This window comes from Furipterus horrens, unplaced genomic scaffold (assembly GCF_987537825.1).
Source record: "Furipterus horrens unplaced genomic scaffold, mFurHor1.1.pri manual_scaffold_1, whole genome shotgun sequence".
NCBI lineage: Eukaryota > Metazoa > Chordata > Mammalia > Chiroptera > Furipteridae > Furipterus > Furipterus horrens.
In genome coordinates, this window is record NW_028327171.1 from 165,737,694 (window position 1) to 165,760,537 (window position 22,844).

Below are 22,844 nucleotides of genomic sequence, written 5' to 3' on the forward strand. Positions count from 1 at the left end.
TGCCCTTCTGGCAACATGGCCTTTTTTTTTCAGTAATAATATAAACATCTTGCCATACTCTTTTGGGGAGTAACTATTTCTGGCCCCTTTTCTAAATTCTTTCCTGTAGACTATAGTAAAAGTCAGTTTGCGGGCTTATGCGTGGCTAAAGTCAGTACCTCTGGAAGATAAAATAGAAGCATGATTATAAGAAATAGTTATGAACCAAAAGGTACTAAGGACAATGTAGACCATTCCAAAGAAACCTTTTCAACTTAAAATACCCACATTACATTTGCTATTGATCTTATCTATTTTTCTGAAATATGCAGTAGTTTCTCAAGTCTGTCCAAATTTCTTCTCAGCCTTTTCTTCAGTGACAAAGTAGTACTATATGAAGTGGGAAATGTGTAATAAATATATTGGGACCTCCAGTCCACATGGAACTTAAACTTCTGGAGAGAAACAAGAAAGGATGAGCAGAACCTTTTAAATGGATATGCAGAAAATGATAAGTCTGTCAAAAGGAACTTCCCCCATAGCCATATTGTGATCAGCAATAAGGCCATGATGAGGCAGGGGTAGGAATAAAGGCTGTCACCAGCACCTTAGTCAACGGGTCTCAGACGTGTCCTTAATTGGTCCATTTAGGCCCCACTCATTCTTTACATGGGAAAGAAAGGCACAGTAGACCCAGGAAGTGCATAATACAAATCACTTTGCTACTAATCTAAGCAGTGAAATTATTTAACTAGACTGACAGGCATATATACAGATCTAATCTGATTTTATTATGTAAAACTTTATTCTTTAGGCATTTGTTCTTGTATTTATTCAGGAAACAATATTAATGCTAAGTGCTAAGAACTGTTCTGGGTCAGTACTCTTCAAACTGTTTTTAAAAGACCACTTTGGGGGTTGTTGTTCTCATTTACAATTTATGCAGCCAGATACTTTTGTGAAATACAATAAAAATGAATTACTAGAGTATTACACTTTTTATGTGTTGTGTCCATATAAACTTGTTCAAAAATGTTCTAAATTTCTGCCTGGCCAGTGTGGCTCAGTTGGTTGAAGCATTGTCCTGTAACTGAAGGGTTGCTGGTTCTGTACCAGGTCAGGGCACATGCTCAGGTTGCGGGCTCACAGGGGTATGTGCAGGAGGTGGCCGATTGGTGTTTCTCACGTTGATGTTTTTCTCTCTCTCAAATGAGAATAAAATAAACCTTTAAAAAAAACTTTTCTAAATTTTTTACTCTAAACTAAATTATTCTAAATTTCTTTGCTCCTCTTGTTGTGATAAGTAACAAGAGTCAGCCTACAGACCCCACATCACTAGCACTGTTCTAGGCATATATGATACACCAGGGAACAAGAGTAAAAAATTTCTTTCTTCACAATGCTATGTTCTAGCAGAGGGAGACAACAATAAACAGTAAGTATAATATATGTAAGTCAGTTGTATGGGATGTTATAAAAGCAAAGTGTCATAGGGAGAAGCTACAGCAAGGAAGATTAGGAGCGGCCATAGTGTGGAAGATAGAGTTGAGGAATGGTTTACTTTTAAATAGGGTAGTCAGGATGGGCTTCATTGAGAAGGCTTAAAGGTGGGAAGCTCGTTAGTCATGTAGATATCTAGGGAAAAAGCATTAAAGACAGAGGGAACAGACATGGCAAAGACTCTGAGGAGAGAGCATGCATAGAACACATGAGGAGCAGAAAGCAACACCGTGTGATTGGAGCTGAAAAAGCAAGGAAGAGAATGGTAGGAGGGGAGGAGCTGAGTGACACAGGTCAGTATTTCTTAATGTTCTTCTGATTTGGCAGGTCTGGGTGGCTCCTGAGATTCTGCAACACGAATGAGCTCCCAGTTGTGTGATCTTGTTCATCTAAGGTCTGCATTTTGAGTAGTGGGGGTAAACTCAGTGAAATGGGGAGCCCCTGAGAGTGTGCAGCAGAGGACTGACATAACCTGAATTATGTTGAGTATAGACTAGACATCGTTCGTCAATGAAATGTTATGTGTAAGTTGCATTTTCCAGGCAGCTGTAACTTTCTAAACTCTCCTTCGTACTAAGTATACCAAACACAATTCTTATTCTTGACATATCAGGACATGATCATTAACAATAATTATCACACTGGGCTGTAATGCAGAGAGATCCTTGGATACAATTGTGAAATTGGAACACCTACCCTTGAATTAAATGACCATTGACCATTATGACTTAGTTAATGTGCCTGATTATTTTTCCTTTCTTCTCTCTTAATACAAAGCTAATGTTTCTTGCTTTTATTAATATGCTCACTTTTTATAACATACTTTCCTTCCCTTTCTCTCTCTTTCTTCTTTGTGGTGGTCTAAAATAAAGGTTTTAAACATTTTTCTGCAGTTAAAAAAAAAAGGATCTGAGTAGAATAACTGAGGGAATCCCTAGGAGCAAAAGAAAGGAAACTGTCACAAAAGTATTAGGTGCCTAGTTTCAACACATGCTAGGGACTTTACCTCTAATATCTTCTTGTAAAGTACACAAGCTTTAGTGTAACTTCGTGACCTGTTTGTTCAAAAACTGCCATTTCCTGCCCTGGCTTTCCTGTGATACCTCACCTAAGTTAGGTAGTTCTGACCTTGGGTATCTTCTCATCTACAGGTTGTATAAATTACTCCTACTTCTTTTTGCAAGTAAAGATAACCATTGCACCTGCTAAGAGTAACCGCTATATCATGTGTTAAAGACGGAGCACGCTACATTTTTAGGGAGCTGAGGAGTGAACAGTACTATACCAGCCTCCTAAGGGGCCACAGTCTGCAGTAAGCCCCAAGAAGCACCTAGTGTCACATCTCTCAGGGCCTGTCCATCCCACAAATACTGAACAAATCACACACACTTTCACCCAGTTGCTTTTCCAAGGCCATATGCTTCGTTATTTTCCTTTACCTACCTTATTGCTAATCACTGAAGCAAACTTGGGCTGTGAAACATCTGTTTTCCCGGGACTGAAGAGTTTTCCAAGATGTAGGATTTTCCGTGCTAACTCCAGGAGAGTCTCAGGCAAACTGGGACGAGCTGGTCACCCTATTCTAATACTGGAAGTTGAACTCGCATTGAGAGGGACTGGTTTTTAAAAATTAGATCACTGCATCAAGCAAGACTAAGCCTTAGCGAGTGCTACAGAATCATCGCCTCACACTGGCTGCCTGTGTTTGGAAAGGGTAGCAGCAGCTTGCCAGACAGCAGCCACTGTGATCATAATGGGCTCAAATGTTACCCGTTTGACAGGGAGAGCATGTTCCTACATCAGAGCCTCAAAGGCAACATTTTTCCTGTCGGGAAAGCACATGCAACCAAACCCCACATGGAGGGAAGGCTACTGGGCCTCCCTGTCTTGCACCCAGTGCCATTAGGGAAATCACACACAGAACTTCCAGGCTGCTTGTTGAGGCCTCACGAATGGGTAGTCTCTGGTGCTTCAGAGCCCCCTCTTTTCAGCTCCCGTTGGGCTGAGATATCTTTTCTTCTTGCCTAGGTGCCATGGAATTCACCATAAATCAGTGAGTGAATTGGTAGATTGTAATTACAGGCAGAGAATTCTTTCCTTTGGCACGGGAAGGTGGAAAAACACCTCCTTGTCAAGGGATCTTTTCAGATCTGGTGGTTCTCAATCCTCAGAGAGTATCTGAATCACAGATTGCTGGGCCCATTCCACAGTTTCTAAGCTTGTGTGGGGTGGAGGAAAGAGGGGATTTACATTTTTATCAAGTTCCCAGGTGATGCCATGCCGCTGATCTGGGGAGTACCGTTGAAAACCACTGATCTAGATATTCCCTATCTCAATGATATTACATTGAATTAGAAAAGGTAGACTTTGTATATATGGTTTTCTATTTACTCAACAGACTTACTGAGCACCTACTATATGTTAACCACAGGCCAGGGAGTGAAATAAGATCCCTAACAGACTAACACAATTCAAATATCTTGGTCTTTGCAGCTGTTATTTTACAAAGCAGATTTGGTAACAACACACTGAATGTCCGCATTTAGCTCAAGTGCTCTCATTAAATTCTCAGGAAGTTGTCAAGAATTAATTCACTTGTGGGTACTTGTAACTTTGCTATAGAGGAAGAAGAGGGGAGTGCTCCAGACTTTTATAAAGTATCTCACTTTCTAAAATTATTTGGAATTATTGCCTTTAAAAGAAATTTCTGTTTTATAAACTATGCTGCCTCCACCAACCTCCTGCAAGATCTGAATATCCCACCAGACCTGAATATTTACACATATCTCTAGCATGTATGTCATTACCATAATGGTTGTGTCTTGGCTTTTTGCAAAAGAATTTAGGCAAGGCTATCCTAAAGAGGAGCACACAGTTTGAACCTCATGGACATGAGGGCAGAGGGATGGAAGGAGAAAGAGGGGAGATTATAGTTCTTTAATTCCAAATTTAATTTCTAGTTAGCCCTGTTTATATTAATCATACACCTTTCCTGTTTTGCCTAAAAGACTTCCCTGATTTTACTACATCTGGGTTTTGAGTTCTTCGGTTTGATTTTGCTTTATTTTGTAATTTTGGAGAATGTGAACAGAATACTTGGGACATCGGTTGTAGTTATGGCAGTTTATCCCAGCTGAGGCCTCTGTAAAAATTGTGGTTTTCTCAGGGAACTTTGTAGGATACCTACCAAGAGGCAAAGTTTCATTTGGTGCCCCATTTTCCCTGAGATTTGAGGCTCTGGATGATGAGAAGAAGGGAGGCTCTCTACGCAGGTTTGCACAGTGTCTACTTCTCAGCCAGCTGAGGCGGTGAGGTTCTGACCCCGGTGGAGTTGAGGCTGGAGAGGAAAGTGGCCACAGCTGTGAGAGCTGATAGTTAGAAGCCAAGGAGGCCACTTGTCATCCGTCATTCCTGAGGCCACATACCTCAGGGAAAGCCTGTGACTGCCTGTTCTCTTTCCTGCAACTTATTAAAGCACATTACAAAGTTGGAGAGCTTTTGGACATTATTCTGCTTAGATTGTTACTGCAAAGACATGAGGAAAGTTCAGCAGGAACTTTTCTGGTGCTTTCCTGAGTGCATTAGGTCAGGATGCACTCTTTGCGATGCCGAGTTAGATTCTGGCCTTGGCCCAGGACATCAGGAGCGCAGCTGCCAAACAGCTCGAGGTGGGGGGTGGGAGTCGAGTTAGGGTGCTTGGCTTCCAGAATTGAATGTTGATGGCATGACTGTAAAACGTGCCAAGAGTAATTTTATTTTTAAATTCTTTTCTTACTTGATGTATTTTAAATAGCACACACTCTACAGACTACCTTGTTAACCTTAGCTGCTTACAGTTTGTTTCATTTTAAAGGATTCTTTTCAACTTTAAAATGTAACATACAGTTGTATAATGGTAGGAATACAGTGATTGTTCTTTTTCTCTTTGTTTTCCAAGATTGGAAGTAATAAATTTTTAAGTTTTTTTTTTTCTTTCTTTTCTTTTCTTTTCTTTTTTAGTTAATAGACTACATTAACTTTTTTTTAGTAGTTTGAGGTTTTCAGAAAATTTTAGCAGAAAGCAGAGTTTTTATATACTCCCCTATCTCTTCCCCTCCCCCACAGTTTTCCATATTATTAATATCTTTCATTGTGGCTCATTTGTTACAATATTGATATGTTATTAACTAAAGTCCATAACTCACATTAGGGTTTACAGCATTATAGTCTGTGAGTTTTGACAAATGTACAATATAATGACATGTATCCACCATTGTAGTATCAAATAGAATAGTTTCATTTGCCTAAAAACCCCTGAGCTCCACATATTTATCTCTCCTTCTGTTCCTCCCTCCCCCTAAGCTCCTGGCAACTGCTGCTTTTTTTGTTTGTTTTTTACTTTCTTCATATTTTTGCCTTTTTTAGAATGTCTTATAGTTGGAATCATATAATATAGCCCTTTCAGATTGGCTTCTTTCAGTTACCAATATGCATTTAAGTTTCTTCCATGTCTTTGCATTGCTTGATAGTTTATTTTTATTGCTGAAAATAATCTATTGCATGGACGTGCCACATTTGTTTATCCGTTCGCCTATTGCAGGACATCTTGGATGCTTCCAAGTTTGACAATTATGAATAAATCATGTATAAACATTCTGTGTGGGTTTTTGTGTGGATATAAGTTTTCAACTTCTTTGAGTGTAATTCCTAGATTATATGGTAAGACTATATTTAGTATTGTAAGAAACTGCCAAACTGTTCTTTAAAATGCCTGTACCATTTGCATTCCCACCAGCAAAGTGTGAGAGTGCCTCATCCTCACCAGCATTTGGTGCTGTCAGTGTTTGGGATTATTGCTATTTTAATAGGTGTCTAGTGTTATCTCACTGTTATTTTAATTTCCATTTCCCTGATGATGTGTAATGTGGAGCATCTTTTCATATGCTTGTTTGCCAGCTCTACATCTTTGCGGAAGTGTCTTCTTAGATGTTTTCCCTATTTAAAAACTGTGTTAATTTTCTTATTTTGGAGGTTTAAGAGTTCTTTGAATATTTTGGATACCAGTTCTTTGTCAAATGTGTGTTTTGCAAATATTTCTCCTAGTCTAGGCTAGTCTTCTCATTCTCTTAACAGTGTCTTTTGTATAGCAGTAATGATTTTTTTTTTTTTACTATATAATCAGACAAGAAAGTGTTTTAAAATAAACCTGACACCCATCTTATCTTAGTACCCACTCCCTCTCAAAGAAAGTATTGTAAGAAGAGGCCAAGAGGAACCAGGTAATTCGTTGTTCGGTAGTTGAACACAAGAAAACCATGACAAGAGTGTGTTTCCTAAATTAAATGTAATTGATTTTAAGTGTTATAGGGAGGCAAGATAGACATAGCCCAAAATTAAATAAAGGGGGAGAAAACTCGCTTATATGACCTTGTGCAGAACCATGGTAAAACTTTTCTCTCAGTTTTAATTTTTATTTGACTCTCTTATTTCTTAGCCACTTACTATGCTCCTTAAATAACTAGAACACCTAGAATGACCAGGAAAACATTGGAGTTGTCTACTTACAGTAAAAGCAGCATTAAACAAGAGAGAAATTGTTGGTTTAAATTCAAAGAGGTCTGGGAGAGAATGAAATGCACCTTTATTATTCATTCATTCAGCAAAATGCTTACTGAGCAACTACTAAGTGGCAGGCGCTCTGTTGGGTCCTGGCAATGTATAAGGGAGCCAGATCCAGGCTTGCCCTTGTGCAGTTTACATTTCAAGGGAGAAATGGACAGATAAATCTGAAATCAAATCTCCTTTGACAAGGGTGTTAATAAGAGTGAGCACTGGAGCTTTGCTATGACAGGGATACATTTGTGGTCTCATGGAAACAAAGAGGATCAGATAGGCTTACCCCAAACTTGAGAACTGAAGGGGGATCAGGAATTGGCCAGGCAAAGAGTGGAGAAAGATGTTTCCAGCCCTCTGCCTGTTCCCTTTCCACACCAGAAAGTGCACACATATGAGTGATATGGATTGTGCTTGTTTTGTTTTTTACATTTTATAAAAATTCTGAAATGTAACATGCCTGCAGGGGGTGAAATACTTTAAACAGATGGGTAGTGTATTGAATTGTAACTACAACTGAGATCACAAAACAGAACCTGCAAGGACCTCAGAGCCTTCTGCACACTCATTTTCTAATCATGACTCTCTTCCTACTCCCTAGAGGAAAGCACCTATGTACATACCAAAATATCATAGTTTCATTTGGCCCATTTTTCAGCTTTGTAAAAGTGGAATCACACAGTGTGTATGCTTTAGTTTCTATCATTTTCTTATTCTTTTTTTGTCCCCAACATTGTATTTTTAAGGTTAATGTGTTTATTTTCATTGCTGTACAATAGCCCATTTTATGACTCCATTCTTTTGTCACTGGGCTTCTGGTTGAGATCCTTTTGCTCAACCTTCTCATTTTACAGATAAGAAAACTGAGTCCCAATTGGTCAACCCAGAGCCAGAATTCAAGCCAGAGCTGTGTTCCAGGGAGAAATCAAGGAAGTGATGCCTCTGGACCAGCTCTCGGGACCTAGACTATTTTTTGATGGTTCTTTGGCCATTTTGGCCTCTTACCTGTATTTTCCTCTTTGCTCTACAAAGGAACAGGGAAGAATTGAAACCTCAAGGGGTTGAACAGTTAGCACTATGTGCAGCTGTAGACTGAAATCTGTTACATTATGCCCAAGTTATTTAATTGTTTGTTCATTGGTCAGAGTTTAGGATTTCTATTCTGATTAGGCTCAAAGGCAGGGAGGCAATATAAGGGACATAGAGCCATGCCTAGAGCATTATTGGTATTAGATGTGTTTTGTTAGCTCAGACTGCTCTTGGATTTGGATTAAAATTGCTTATAATTAAAAAGAAGAACAACAACAAATATATTTCTTATAAAACTGTGAATATGAGGTTGGGGCAATGGCAGGAGGAAGAAGTTCAAGATAACAACTGATATTAATGAGTCTGCAGTTTTTCTCCCAGCTAAGAGCAATTCTCAGGGATGTCCTAACCCTTACAAGACACCATACTCTCGTCCTGAACCAGAGCTTTCCTGAGCTCTGCCTGCTGTCGCCCCCAAATCCTTCCATTCCCATATTTTGCTATCTTTCCAGTGCTTTGTTGGTATTTAAGCTTTTTATTACATGAAACTTCCCAGCTCTGTGATTTGTGTTCCTATGTTTCTAAGTATTTGTGTGTGTGTGTGTGTGTGCGTGCGTGTGTGTGTGTGTGTGTGTGTGTGTGTTTATGTGTTTATGTGGGTGTGGGATACTCTGGCAGCTTTGAGGAACTCTGGGCCAAGACTTGTCCTTAAAAATAAGACTGCAGGATATTGGCTTACTGTATGATAATAGAGCCTGGCACATAGTACGTACCTAATAAATGTTTAGCTGCTGCTGCTGCTGCAACTTCTCCCTCCTCAACTGAGAATCACTTCCAAAAGTACCTACTTCTCAGGTTAACAACTCTTTTCTCTTTCTGTTCAAATTGTCAGGTCCTATGGAGTATGCTAAGATTTTTATAAATTGCACTTGATTTTTTTCTCAATGTCACCACGAGTCTCAAGTGTGTCACCTTGAAACTTCATTGCATTTAAGAAAAGTAAGACAAAGCTGTTGGTATTTTCTGTGTCTGACAATTTGTGTAATGGGAGGTAGTTATGTTTCATTAACCCACCTAAATGGTATAAGAGATATTTACAGCTCCCACCAACTAAGATCCTCATTTTCTTTCCCCACTATCCAAAAGGGTGTGTTTAGCTGCTTAGCAGGGAGCAATGAGAACAGCCAGTCTACCCAGACATTAGGCTGGGTTTGTCTGACCTAATATACATGAAGACTCAGTGTTCCCAGAGGGACCCTTCCTTTTTAAGGGAAGAAATTAATGATATCCCTTTCCATTAAATTGGTGCCAGGTATTTTTTCTAAGCAGCCTAGTTAAAAGAACAAATTCAAACAGGCCCAAGAAACAAATGCAAGAGATCTACAAAGCTCTTAAGGGATGAGTTTACACACTATCCTAATTTCAAAGGAGAAGTTTTTGTGCCCAGACACAATGGCTGGGCTCTCCCAATGGGCACACACCAACTTTAAACGTCAAATCTGCATTTGTGCAGAAATCAGATAAGTACAAAGAGCTCTAGGCTTGTTTCTGTTCTTAACTGATTTCCTTCCAAAGGACAGTTCACATGCTAACTCATTACACATGGTCTGACTGTTTGGGGTATGGATGGGGGACAGAGCATCCAAGGATTCACTTCAAATCTCCAAGGATCAAATTACAAAGTGTTCCCTCAGTTTGTCCGTCACTGCTATATTTTCCCGCATCCAGAGTAGATCAGCTCACAGCATCACACTTGAACTCTGCTTTCTAATTTTCAGTTTGTGTTGCCATCTGGGGAGCAGGGCTCTTCTCATCTCTTGTGGGCTGCTCATTCTTTGCTCCTGGCTGCATCCTCTTATTCATCTCATTCTTGGAACTCCTACTTCATGTAGCAGCACCTATTTAACACTGGGAAGGTACTGGGGAAAAAAGTACACCAGATTGTCTCTCCCCCGTTGTTCATTGACAGATATTTGTCCTTTTCCCTGCCATCAGTAAAATGATTGCAGTCTCTGCATTTAAAAAAATTTACTTTTAATTGATTGTCACCCTGACCAGTGTGGCTCAGTTGGTTGGAGCATCATCCCATAAACTGAAAGTTGGCAGGTTCAATTCCTGATCAAGGCGCATGTGTTAGTTGCAGGTTCAGTCCCCTGTTGGTGTGCATACAAGAGACAACCAATTGATGTTTATCTGCCTCCTTTCCCTTCTCTCTAAAAAATCAATAAGCATGTCCTTGGATGAGGATAAAAAAATTCATTGTCATCCTCATTCTTAACATTTTACATACTTCCTTTGAGTCTACTCAGCCCCTAAAAGTATTTTCCTGTTTTTTTCTGTTAAAATTAATACTCTTTATTTTGATAAAGAAACTATATAGAAGACCTGCAGGTATTGACCTATGGCCTTTCCTCAAATCCTAGAAAATGTATATGTATATATAAAACAAGGAATGTATCAGGCAAAATCCAAGCAAGAAATAGGTTCCACACTCAAATTGGGATAAATTAGGCATTTTTTAATAAAGGGGTTATTTTTAAAGATCATGGGAAGGATATATGGAAACCATAAAGGACAGTATAGTAGTCTAGGGGCTAGTGAAAGTGGAGCTGTAACCACATACACCTAAATGGACAAGGAAAAAGTGTGGCATTTGGAACTCAGAAGGAGTAAGTCATGTGGGTATAGGAGTCTTACCTTCAGTCAAGGATACACTCAGCAGAAGACACAGTCTTTCCTCACTTGTTCCTTCCCTCTGATTTCCTGCTAGAACTCTCTATTGGCCAAACCACTGGAAAGCCAGAGTAGTCCATACAAGTCAGCTTCTGGGGCAGAGAACAGAGTGTAAATGGATGGAGAATGGATCTGGAGGGAAGGAGTGCTGTACCACTTAAAAGGACTCAATATAATATCAACTCCTAATATAAAGTTCACACCCTCTCCCACAAAGATGAGAAATATTTACTGGAAAGGGAATATCATTAATTTCTTCCCTTAAAAAGGAAGGGTCCCTCTGGGAACAGAGTCTTCATGTATATTAGGTCAGACAAACCCAGCCTAATGTCTGGGTAGACTGGCTGTTCTCATTTCTCACTGCTAAGTAGCCAAACACACCCTTTTGGATAGTGGAGAAAGAAAATGAGGATCTTCGTTGGTGGGAGTTGTAAATATCTCTTATACCGTTCAGGTGGGTTAATGAAACATAACTACCTCCCATTACACAAGATGTCTAGAATAGTACATCAGTTAGTAATTGTTCTCTGCTTCAATAAACAAAACACTGAAAAACAATGACTTCAAGAGATAAATGTTTATATTCTTCCTGTCACTGGAAGTCCAAGGAGGGGTGCAGTTTCTTGCACTGGTTCAGAAGATGAAGAATGTTAGGCAAGATCAAGTCTCTGCAATCCTCTTGGCTTTCTATTTGTGGTCCCAAGATAGCTGCTGGAGTTCCAACCATCATGGCTCCATTCTTCACAGAAAAGTGAAAAGGGTTTTCCTGGAAGCCCCATGTTATAACTTCTATTTCCATTCATGGTCCTCCTTTGTCTGCAGGAGAAGCTGGAAAATATATTTGAGTTGATCACATTATGCCCTCTGTGCTATAAAGGTTCTGTTGGAAGGAATGAATGTTAAGTGGACAACTAGTAGCATCTACACAGATAGAATTTAATCATCTGAGGCACTTATGCCCAGGGCATTGCTTCATGCTGATTTCTGAACTTGGGAATTTCCAAGTCATATGAATCAAATATTCCATCTGAATGGCCAGATGCTGTCTCAGATCCTTCTTCATGGAGTGTTTAGGCCTGCAGGGAAGAGAAATGTCACAAAGAGATAATTATAAAATTCCAAGGCAAATACTCAAGTGTGTCTTGTGGAAATAGTTTGTGTAAACAAAATCAAGCTATTTCTGGTAAAGTCTAGAAATAGGAGAAATAGGAAGGACACATTTTGGTAGCATGCTGGTGTAAGTATAATGGATACAATTGTGCAAAAATACTGTGCAATGTATATTGAGAGCCTTAAAACATTTCTCAGATCCTTTATTTCAATGATTAACTCATAATCTGGAAAAACTTAAGAGAACAATTAAAATAAATTTGACTCAGCTATATTGTGGAATAATATAGAACTATTAAAAATTACATTTGCAAAGCATTTAAGATAGTATGGGAGAGTCGCTTTATTATCATAATAATCTAATCCATGCTCCAGTTGTGCCTAAGTATTCTATTCTTCTGGGTCTTCTTTTCCTTTAATATCCAACTGAATGGCTAGAGCCCCCATCCTACTGTTAATTGTAAGACTTATACTCTCTACTCCATTGCTGCCTGTTACCATAATACTTGGCCTGTCAGAATTATGAGTAAACAAGAGCATTTATAATATTGTTTGTGGCAGGGCAACAACCTCTTTGGAGGGAAGTCTGCCAATATATCACCTGGCCCAGCAATACCTGTTTCATAAATGTATCCTCTGTGCAAATTGGATGCGAACATTGGAAGTTATGCATACAATTCTGTGACTGGTTGTAGTGAAGTATAACAAGAACTCAGTGCTGTTAATTCTTGGTCACTCTGAGACTGGTGATAGATGAAGAGAAACAGGGATGTGCTTGACATGGTACCTAGCACACAGTAGGTGCTTAATATGTGTTCATCAAATGATAAATTGATTCAGATGAGTAGTCCCTTTGGAGGAAATTAGTTTTGTTTCAAAAAGCATCTTGCATCTTGTATTTTAGTCGCATATTGTAAATATTTCTAGACAACAGTTGTAGCCATGGGACTAGAGCTTAGGAAATGGGACACAGCCATCTGTCTAGAACAGTGGGAGACTTTCTGTTTATCTTTTTTTTTTTTTTTTTTTTTGTACAGTCAAATTCATTATGAAAATGAATGCAATCTCCAAGCAAGGCTGGAGAAAGAGATTAGTAGTGGGCCTTGGAAAAATCTGTAGGGGGCAAGGTAGACTGAATCAGGTTGCTCTGTGGTTTATTTAGCTTTTGCGCAATGCATTGGATGAGAGAAAACTAAACTGGGTCATCTAATTGATAAGCATAATTGTTTTAGATAAATTTTCATGGTCTCAGACCCTGCTGAAAGGAAGACTGGAGCTTGCTTTAAAGCCTTTTCTCCTCCTCTGCTCAAACACATTTCCCATAACACACCTGAAGAAATCCCTGAACCATTGTTCCAAAAGAATTTGGCTACAGTAATCGGTGAAGACAACTTGAAATATTGGTCTTCCTATCAGCAGGTTATATAGCACATTAAAATACACTTGGATTTAATGATGAATTAGAAGCTTCTGAAAGTTTCTTTGTTATTTTTTCAACAATTCCCAACAGGACATATTTAAATTACTTAATGTTAAAAGGCATTTAAAATAGGAGGTTAAGAGACTTACTATTAACTATTTATGTTACAAAGGAAAGGATGAAGTAATGTTGCTCAGTTAGAAGGACTCTTTGGTTAGAATATGCAATTTAGGTACATAACATGGTGGCTAAGAACAAATGAGTTTTTCCTTGACTGGTGTGGCTCAGTTGGTTGGGTGTCATTCCACAAAGTGAATAGTCACTGGTTCAATTCCTGGTCAGGGCACATGCCTAGGTTGCAGGTTTGGTCCCCAGCTGGGGCACATGCAAGAGGCAACTGATTGATGTTTCTCTCTCACATCAATGTTTCTTGCCCTCTCTTTCTCCCTCCTATTCCCTCTCTCCAGAAAGAGATAAATAAAATCTAAAAAAAAAAAAAAAAAAAAAAATTAAAAATGATTTTTTAAAAATATGGGTATGGAATGATTATGATGTTGATTTTAATGCCTGAGAATTTTTACCATGTGAGTTGTGTAGGCAATAATGTTAAAATAAAGCTTACCTTATAGTCTTATTCTGAATATGCATTACAGCTAGAATTGTATCACTTGAATTTTTCTAGGTTCTACTTACCCAAGCAATTAAATATTATTATTCATCTTATGAAGAGAGTTAAGAGTGGCCAGTGAGAAAATTCTAATTTCCTCAACAGCATTTTTTTTACTGATTTATTGCAGTTATCTGCACTAAACTGATTAGATATTGAAATGTATGGAGTTATCAGATCAAACTGGTAGAAGAAAACTCAGTTTTTAAAAATTAAACACCAAATGTGAATTGGTTTGGCATTCTGAAGAGGGTCTCACTCTCAGGAAGTAAATATTCGCTATATAATTTTGAAGTTCAAATGTTTCTGATTAGTGTCCTGCTATCTTATTGGTGCCTCCTGGAAGGCAATAAGATTAGTAGAGTGTATGAGTTGCTCATATCTCCATGATTGAGTCCAGGTTTGAGAACAGCGCAGTAACCCTGATGAAGAGCTGTAGCATTCTATGCCTAAGTCAGAGACTCAGATCCTTAGAACTTTAAAATAGGTGTTTATCAACCATCTAACCTTTAATAGTCATATTTTTAAATGAGACACTTAGCTCATTGGCATATGGGAAACGGGTTATAGAATTTTTACAAGCAACCTTCAAAACAACAATTTGAACTGTATTTATTGCATTTATTGGCATGAAGAGAATATCTTCTTATTTTTCCAGAGACTATTTCCTAAGAGCAAACATAAAATGATGCAATAGAGGAAGAAGATGGAGTAACTTTAGTTATAAACTTGATTATATATTATTATTTATTTGTAATTATTATTGTAATAATATCTTCTACTAAAATTGTCATTCTAATACTAAAATCATAATTACATGAGTGCTAATGAATTCAATAAAAATTTTAATAAAAGCCCTGATTGGTGTGGCTGGGATGGGGATTGTCCCGCAAATCTCAAGGTTGCCAGTTCAATTCCCAGTCAGGGCACATGCCTAGGTTGCGGATTCAGTCCCCGGTTGGGGAGCTTACAAGAGGCAGCTGATGGATGTTTAGCTCTCACATCCATGTTTCTCTCTCTCTCTCTCTTTCTCCCTCCCTTCCTTTCTCCCTAAAAATAAATGTAAAAACATATTTTAAAAAGAATTGCAATAAGAGCTTTGAGAATTTCTTTTAAGTTTCTCAACTGAAAATGTAAATTTTCTCCCCTACCTGTGGATTTTAGTGAAGACTGTGGGAGATACTAAGATAAGGGCTTATAGAAGTATTTAAAGTTCTTCCTGGGCCTGAAAATATAACTTTCCTTTGCTCATATAAAAAGTCACATAGCAAGATGTTTAAGAAAGTTAATAGGCTACAGCTCTAATCAGAGCAGCAGAGAACAAATCACTGAGCTTTGCTTCTGATCAGCTCTTTTTGTTGGGGCCTTTAGCTGAGGTTGGAAGGGAATGATCTGCTGAATGGCTCCTCTCATAATGCTGAGAGGTCTCCAGAGAGAAAGTCCATTGGAAAAAAAAAAAAAAATAACACCAAACAAGAGTCACAAATGGAATGTCACTGCAAGGAAAACCACACTTTTTATTGCTTCTAATAGGGAACAGAAATAACTACAAGTGTTTGAAAAGTAGAGTCTTAAGTAGTCTTAACACATGCCCAATTCGTGAAAAGCTTGATGAGATTTAGGAATGGAATGACAGAGCCATGCACATTTTTATGTGCTGTCAAGTAAAAATTTCCTATTCCACTTAGCAACTTTTTAGATCTTCAACTGATATGCTTTGGTGCACTGGCAGGTCATGGATGGGTTGTGGTTGTGCCAAAATATTGAAGCAATTGGGCAGAACTGGGCAACCAGAACACCTCTGTTTGCCTGGTTGTACCATATAAATAGTATCATTTTCTGTATGTGTAATGATATGGAAGGAACAGAAAAACCTCCATCCAGACATGTTTGCAAAATCCCCAAATTCCAAAAAAAGGGTACATAAAATTATTTTATTGGTAAATAAACAAGAGGCAGAAAGACTATAGTGTAAGTTGCCAAATAGAATGCATGATGTGCGTGGTGATAACAGGGGCAGAGCGTGCAAACAGGCTGGTGGAAGAAGGCCAAGGACTTCATGTTGGCCTTCTTTTGCTTCCTTTGCTTGAGTACATTGACTCTAACAATAAATACTTAGAAATTTTCTATCAAATGTTCAGGAGTGAGGGCATATGGAGCATTTGATTTTGTTTGTGTTTAAAATATGGTTTCCACACAGATGGGATTGGTTTAGTGATTGTGTGACTTTGTTTCGATTTTCTTTTGCTCTAAAAAGAGATGAGAACACGGCTCTTTGAAACATCCAGCTCCCAGGTTTGTTTTCCATAGTTTGACTCAACACATTTACAGAGAGGTACAGGCTTTTGCCCCCCTCCCCACCCCTCAAACACAAAAAAAACCCCTTAGCTGGTTAGCAAGATTATAGTGTCTTTCAACAATGGTTTCAGCTGGATCTTGGAATATCAGGGTTAAGACATAAAGGGAGGCTGTGAAAATTCTATGGACCATAGATTTAAATATTTAGATATTTAGATTCTAGAGTGCAGTTACTATAGCAATAATCTGACCACAGTACTAGAGCTGATGGAGCCAACTATTTCTTTGAAAGGTTGGATGTCCAGGGACAAAGTCTACAAAAAAATGAAGTAAGTGATATATGTGGACTATTAGATAAATTGATGTTTAACATCCAAAGATATGTTTAGGCATTCAGTCTGACATTTTTCTCTTCCAACCTTGATGGTGAGGATAAATGGGAGAAGAGAAAAAAAAAAAGACAGGAGAGAACCTGGCAATACTAAAAATCCATAAAATGATGCATGTCACGTTTTTGTTTCTTAATCATTATGCCTACACTTTCCTGTTACCTGGGGCCTAAATATTAATCCAAGGAACACTAGAGCACTATCTTTGTTTCCTCTTGTTTGTATGTAGCTTTCCATTAGATGGGCGCTTCATCCAACCTTCCAAAAGTTAGCTCAAGTCAGTGTTTCACTTTTGCATTTCCCCACAGGGGTGGGGGGTGGAGAGCCACTTCCAGCAATATTCAAGTAATATGTTCTTCTCTTATATTAATGTAGTATCTTAGGTTAAAAAAAAAAGTTGTATAGTTGGGCACCCATTTAATCACCAACAGCCTCTGAAGGATGTCCTCACTGGAATCAATGAAGCTGCACTTGAATTATGTGTTAACCTGTAAGCAGAAGAGTCATTTCCTTCCTGGAACCTTGTGAAAGAGAGAGATAGAGACAGACCGACTCTGTAAAACCAAGTGGGGTTATTTTCCCACACTTTGTTTTGAACTGTGGTCCATAGAAAACTGAGTCATGAAAATGCCTTTCTGTTTTATTCCCCAAGTCCTAGAATTCCAGCTATTTGGCCAGGTTTTTTGTTATTGTTGTTTTTTTGTTTTATTTTGGTGTGTGTGTGTGTGTGTGTGTGTGTGTGTGTGTGTGTGTTTTCTGTAGGATTTGGCTCTTTTAACAATGTCCGTATTATAAAGTGATGTGGATTATTTGCACATGAGATTTCTAGGTACACTGGTATGATTCTGGGGGAAGATCCAAGATTAATGTACTAAGATGCTAAAATTATTGTTTCAAATGTTGTGAAATCACACTTAGATCTTGTATGCAAGTTCTTTGCTAAAGAAAAAGTGTTTCCCAGTTTGAAGAGAAAACCAAATTCTCCTCACTGCTGTAACAGGAGCGTGGAAATGTTGTTTAAGGAAAAGAAGACTTGCATGCAAAACATGGGTTTGAAGGCTTGGAGTTAAGTTGGTTTGCTTATCGTCCTTTCTATCTAGCTACTTCCCTTATGCTAGATAGACTTAACCCTTTGAGTGCCATGCGTAATTGCTAAAATTCGTGTGAGAAATGCCAGGCTATTTTGCTGAGAAACGCAGAGTTTATGAAAAATGTCTATAAAACCATTATTATTCATAATAGTTTGCTGAAAATTTCACAACATATAGTAAATACACTCTTCTTTTGTAAGTAGCGTTCTTTAATGCAATTTAGCAAAAAATTTATTGCATTAAAATTATTTTATTATAACAATTATTTTAGAAAAAATAAATTCTTTCTTTCAATATGGCTCTTGAAGTATAATATATGGCATAATATAAAACATAAGATTATAATTTGAAAAAACACCTAGCAACATGGATAACAAGCAAGAAGTATGCCACATATTGGATACATTTTTGGGAAAAAAAGAGAAAACTTTATAACATACCAAAAAAAATGTACACAAACGGCATTCACACTAGAGACATATACCAATATATATCAGCAGTGAAAAACAGTTTATGAACAAAATGCTAACACTATACCGTGAAGCAATGAAAATGTTCATTAGCAAAAGCTTCCTTATCATGCACTCTGCATAGAGTTTTGATGATTATTGCAAAGATAAATTAAATTAAAAGGACCATTTAAAATATAAGTAAAAATTATAACAGAATTAATATGTCAGTATTTGAACAAGCATAAAAATTTGGATCAACATGAGAAAAAATTATATCAGTATATAACCTGAGGCACAAAAAAAGAAAACAAAATATAAAATACAAATTATTCCATGTCATTTACACTTATAGCCTTCTAAAAAAGAGTCGCTGGGAGCAGTGTCGCTCACAACGACGTTGGCACTCAAAGGGTTAAATTACTAGAGATAAAATTAATCCTTCTTATGTTGGATCTTTGAGAACAAAATAACAGAATATGCCCATTTCACATACGAGAACACTGCTGCTCCTCAAGGTTAGGTGCCTGTCTACTTGCATACAGCCAGCAGGGTCGGAGCCAAGACTGCACTTGGGCTTTGCACTATAAAGTCTGGGCTCTGGACCACCGTGCTCTGTCATCTTCCATGGCAAGCACATGTTACTCTATAGGCTGGGTGGTTTAAACAAAAACATTTATTTCTCACAGTTCTGAAGGCTAAGTCCACGATTAAGGTGAAACCAGAAAAGCCGGTGTCCGTGCTGCCTGTCATCTCCCAGAACCACGAAGCAGAGGCAGGGACTGAATCTTTATGGGCGCTTTATTCATATGGTCATTTATCTGAGAAGATGGTGGATTGTACCCTAATAAGCCATCTTAAATTTCATTTTAAACTGACCCTTTTTTTTTTAATGTGTTTTACTGATTATAATATTACATTTGTCCCAATTTCCCTTCCCTCTGCTCCCCTCCACCTGGTGGCCCCCCTCCCTCCAGTTGTCCCCCCCTTTTAGACCATGTCCATTAGTTGTGCATATAGTTCTTCTCAACCTCTCTCTGTCTATTCCATTCCCTCCTACCATGATCCTTAATTCCTATATCATCTCCCTCCCTCTCCCCATTCCCCCTCCCTGTTGACATCCCCCCAATATGTTCCCCGTACCTATAGTTCTTTTTCCACTCTCGTTGCCTGTTTAGTTTGCCTTTGTTTCAATTCCCTAGCTTCTGTTGTTTCTTATGATGCAGTTTTCATTTTAGATTTCATAGTTTTGATCCTCCTTTTTCTAAACCAGTCCCTTTAACATCTCATATAACAGTGGTTTGGATCTAATGAACTCTTTCAGTTTTATTTTGTCCTGGAAACACTTTCTCTGCCCTTCTATTCTGAATGACAATTTCGCTGGATAGAGTATTCGTGGTTGTAGGTTTTGGATTTTCATTACTTTGAATATTTCTTGCCAGTCCCTTCTTGCCTGCAGGGTCTCCCTTGAGAAGTCAGCTGATAGTCTAATTGGGACCCCTTTGTACATGATTCTTTTCTTCTCTCTTGCTGCTTTTAAGATTCTCTCTTTATCTTTAATTTTTGACATTTTGATTATAATGTGTCTTGGAGTGGTTCTCCCTGGGTCCAGTTTTTTTGAATTCTCTGTGCTTCCTGGACCTGTAAGTCTATTTCCTTCCCCAAGTTTGGGAAGTTCTCCTTTATTATATTTTCACTCAATTTTTCAAGTTCTAGTTCATCTTCTTCGCTCTCTGGCAAACCAATGATTCTTATGTTGGGCCTTTTATAGCTGTCCCAGAGGTTTCTGATCCTCTCATCGTTGCTTCCCATTTCCTCTTTCTGCATTGGTTGACTGTTTGTTCCTTCTCTATATTCTGGTTTGTTGAAATGAACTCTGGATTTTTTTTTCCTCACCATCTGTCTCGTATGTGGTTTTGTTCCTTTCGTTATGAGTGTTTTTCGCTTCTTTCTCATCTTTTTCCAGATCTTTTGTTAATTCTGTAAGCCACCTGATAACAATGGCCCTGAACTGAGCCTCTGACAGGTTTCTTATTTGTTCATCTGTCAGATTCCTCATCTGTTGCCTGGTGAGCTACGCCACCGGGATTTCTATAGTTGTCTGCCTCATTTTGACAGATGCGTTTTGTTTTCTTGGGCCGGCTATAGGGGGCAGTGCCTGTGTACTCGTCACGACCCAGCGACCAGCGCCGTTCTGCAACCTTCCTTGCTGCGCCGTGGTGCTTTGTTGTCACAACCCAGCGACCCGCGCCTGTCGCAACCTATTTTGCAGCGCTGTGGCGGCTTGTGTGGGGGCGGGGGTCCAAGATGGATTCACACAGTTATTCCGCTAAGAGACCGGGATCCGTCCTCCCGTCCCCCTGGGCCTCACTGTTCAAGGCGATGTGGTGGCTGCTTTCCCCAGCGTTGGGGTCGCGAGCTGCCGGGGTTCGACTGCAGCTGGGATTGTCCTCCCTGCCGCTAGGATTGTTCTCCCTGCCGCTGTCCCTGGTGCGACCGCAAACAGCACCGCCCCCTTTCGCTCGTCCTACCTGCCCAAAGAGCGCCGCTGGTTTATAACTTCATACGTTGGGCTTCCGTGTAGTTTTATTTTCTGAAATTTCTAGTTATCTTTTGTTTTGAAGTAGTTGTATTCCTCTCTAGTTGTAGAGGGAGACCGAGCGTGTCCATCTAAGCCTCCATCTTGGCCGGAAGTGTAAACTGACCCTTTTTTATAAGGAGAAAAAAAAGTGTAGGTAAGGGGTTTGGAATTCAGGGGAAAAGTTAATCAGATAAAAGCTGCAGCATTCTTTCATCTGTGTCCTGGGCTGTGGCCTTTATCTGTGTCCTGGGCAGTGGTCATCTCTCCCTGGAACACAATGGCTTAGTTGCCATCTTGATTGCCGGCAGTCCTCCTGAGGAACAAAGGTGGAACTGCGTATGGTCTCCTGGAGTCAAGCTGGGTCATACTTTCAGTTCCTGAAACAATAGCTTCTTACATACATTGATTACTGAGTTTATTAGCTATTTCCTGATACTAAAATTCTTCCAACATTAAAGTCCCCCCTCAAAGGTGCCAACAGATTTCAGTGTCTGATGAGGACCCACTTCCTGGTTCAGAGACAGGATCTTTTTGCTGTGTCCTCACATGGTGTAAGTGGTGAGGGACATCTCCTGGGTCTCCTTAATAAGGGAACTAATCGCATTCATGAGGGCTCGTAATCACCTTCCAAGCCACCCCACCCCTCATAATATTATACTGGGGATTAGGATTTCAATATATCAATTTGGGGGGAATACAACTTTCAGTCTATAGTAGACCTAATCATTGTTGTGTGACTGGCAGGACTGATTTTATTTAGCAAGTGATCGTTTAAATATTTGTCCTTAAAGAAACAACCATTTTTGTTTTATTTTGGCCTGGATTTTGGATTCTTTATTTGTGATTTTTATTTATGCTTTTGCAGATTTCCAGACAGTTCTCAATTATTGCACAGATATCAGTGTAAACATTTTTCCACAAATTAGCAGCACTCTGGCAACCCATCTGCAAATGATAGGTAGGTATTGGAAGCTCCCATAGCCTTATCTTTAAGCCTCTTGCTCTCATTGTCCCTTAATGTGGTGCTAGGAATGTAGTTGGGACCCAATCTTCTTGAAATAAACAAGCCTATCCCATCATCCTGAAAGACTCACCAACAACTTCCTTGCTGATTTAGAGTTACCTCCTAAAAGCCTGCTGTTAATATAACCTTTTGTTTCTCAAGATAGATAGCATATTTTATCAGACTACCTGGCTTTCACCTATCAATGAGTAATTTCTAAAGGATTTAGAGATGTTGGTAGATGTTTTTGAGCAAGGGCAACTAAAATATTTGTTTATCCTTTGAATTTACATTCATTTATCACTTGCTATGATCCAGGCCACATAAAGAGAAAGATCACTATGAGTCAGTACTTGCCCACAGGTGGGATAATTGTTATGATGATGTTATATAGAGTATGAAATGGGAGCTTAGTATTAGGGTGTTTAACTTGGACTTGAAAGTTAGGGGAGGCTCCAGGAAAAGATGAACTTGAGATGTTTCTTACAGGGCTAGCAGAAGGAGTTAGTTGGAACATAGGCTGAGCTCTGTGGAACAGTAGGAGATGAGTTGGAGAGGTAAGGTGTCAGATCAGAAAGGATCTTGTGTGCTGTGCTGAAGAATACCATCTCTGTTATGAAAGTTATGGAGAACCATTGAAAATATTGAGCAGAGTTGAGGATAAAAAAGAAAAGAAAGAAAATATTGAGCAGAGGAGTGATATCCTCGTTTAGAAAATTATCTCTTGATACCAGGTGGAGAATAGATAGGATGGGGCAAAACAAGAGATGAGATTAGCCGGAAGGTAGTTACTGTGGTCTAAGTATGAATTGGTAAAGGCCTGAATCAAATCAGTGAGATTGGTGGAATGGCCATCCTGTAGGGAGGATAAAAGTGGAGTGTACAGGATCTGATGATTGATATATAGTGGGGAATAGTTGAGAGAGGAACCTGAAATGAGATACCTTTGCTTCTGGCTTGTGCTTTTCCTGAATACATTGTCTAAAAGTGATACCTTCTCAAC

The 22,844-nt window shown here is 38.9% G+C and overlaps 1 protein-coding gene across 1 annotated transcript in view; it reads left to right on the forward strand.

Annotated features, from left to right (window-relative positions):
- MYO3B (myosin IIIB) overlaps positions 1-22,844 on the forward strand; it is a 437,546-nt gene that overhangs the window by 302,966 nt on the left and 111,736 nt on the right. The window lies entirely within an intron of this gene.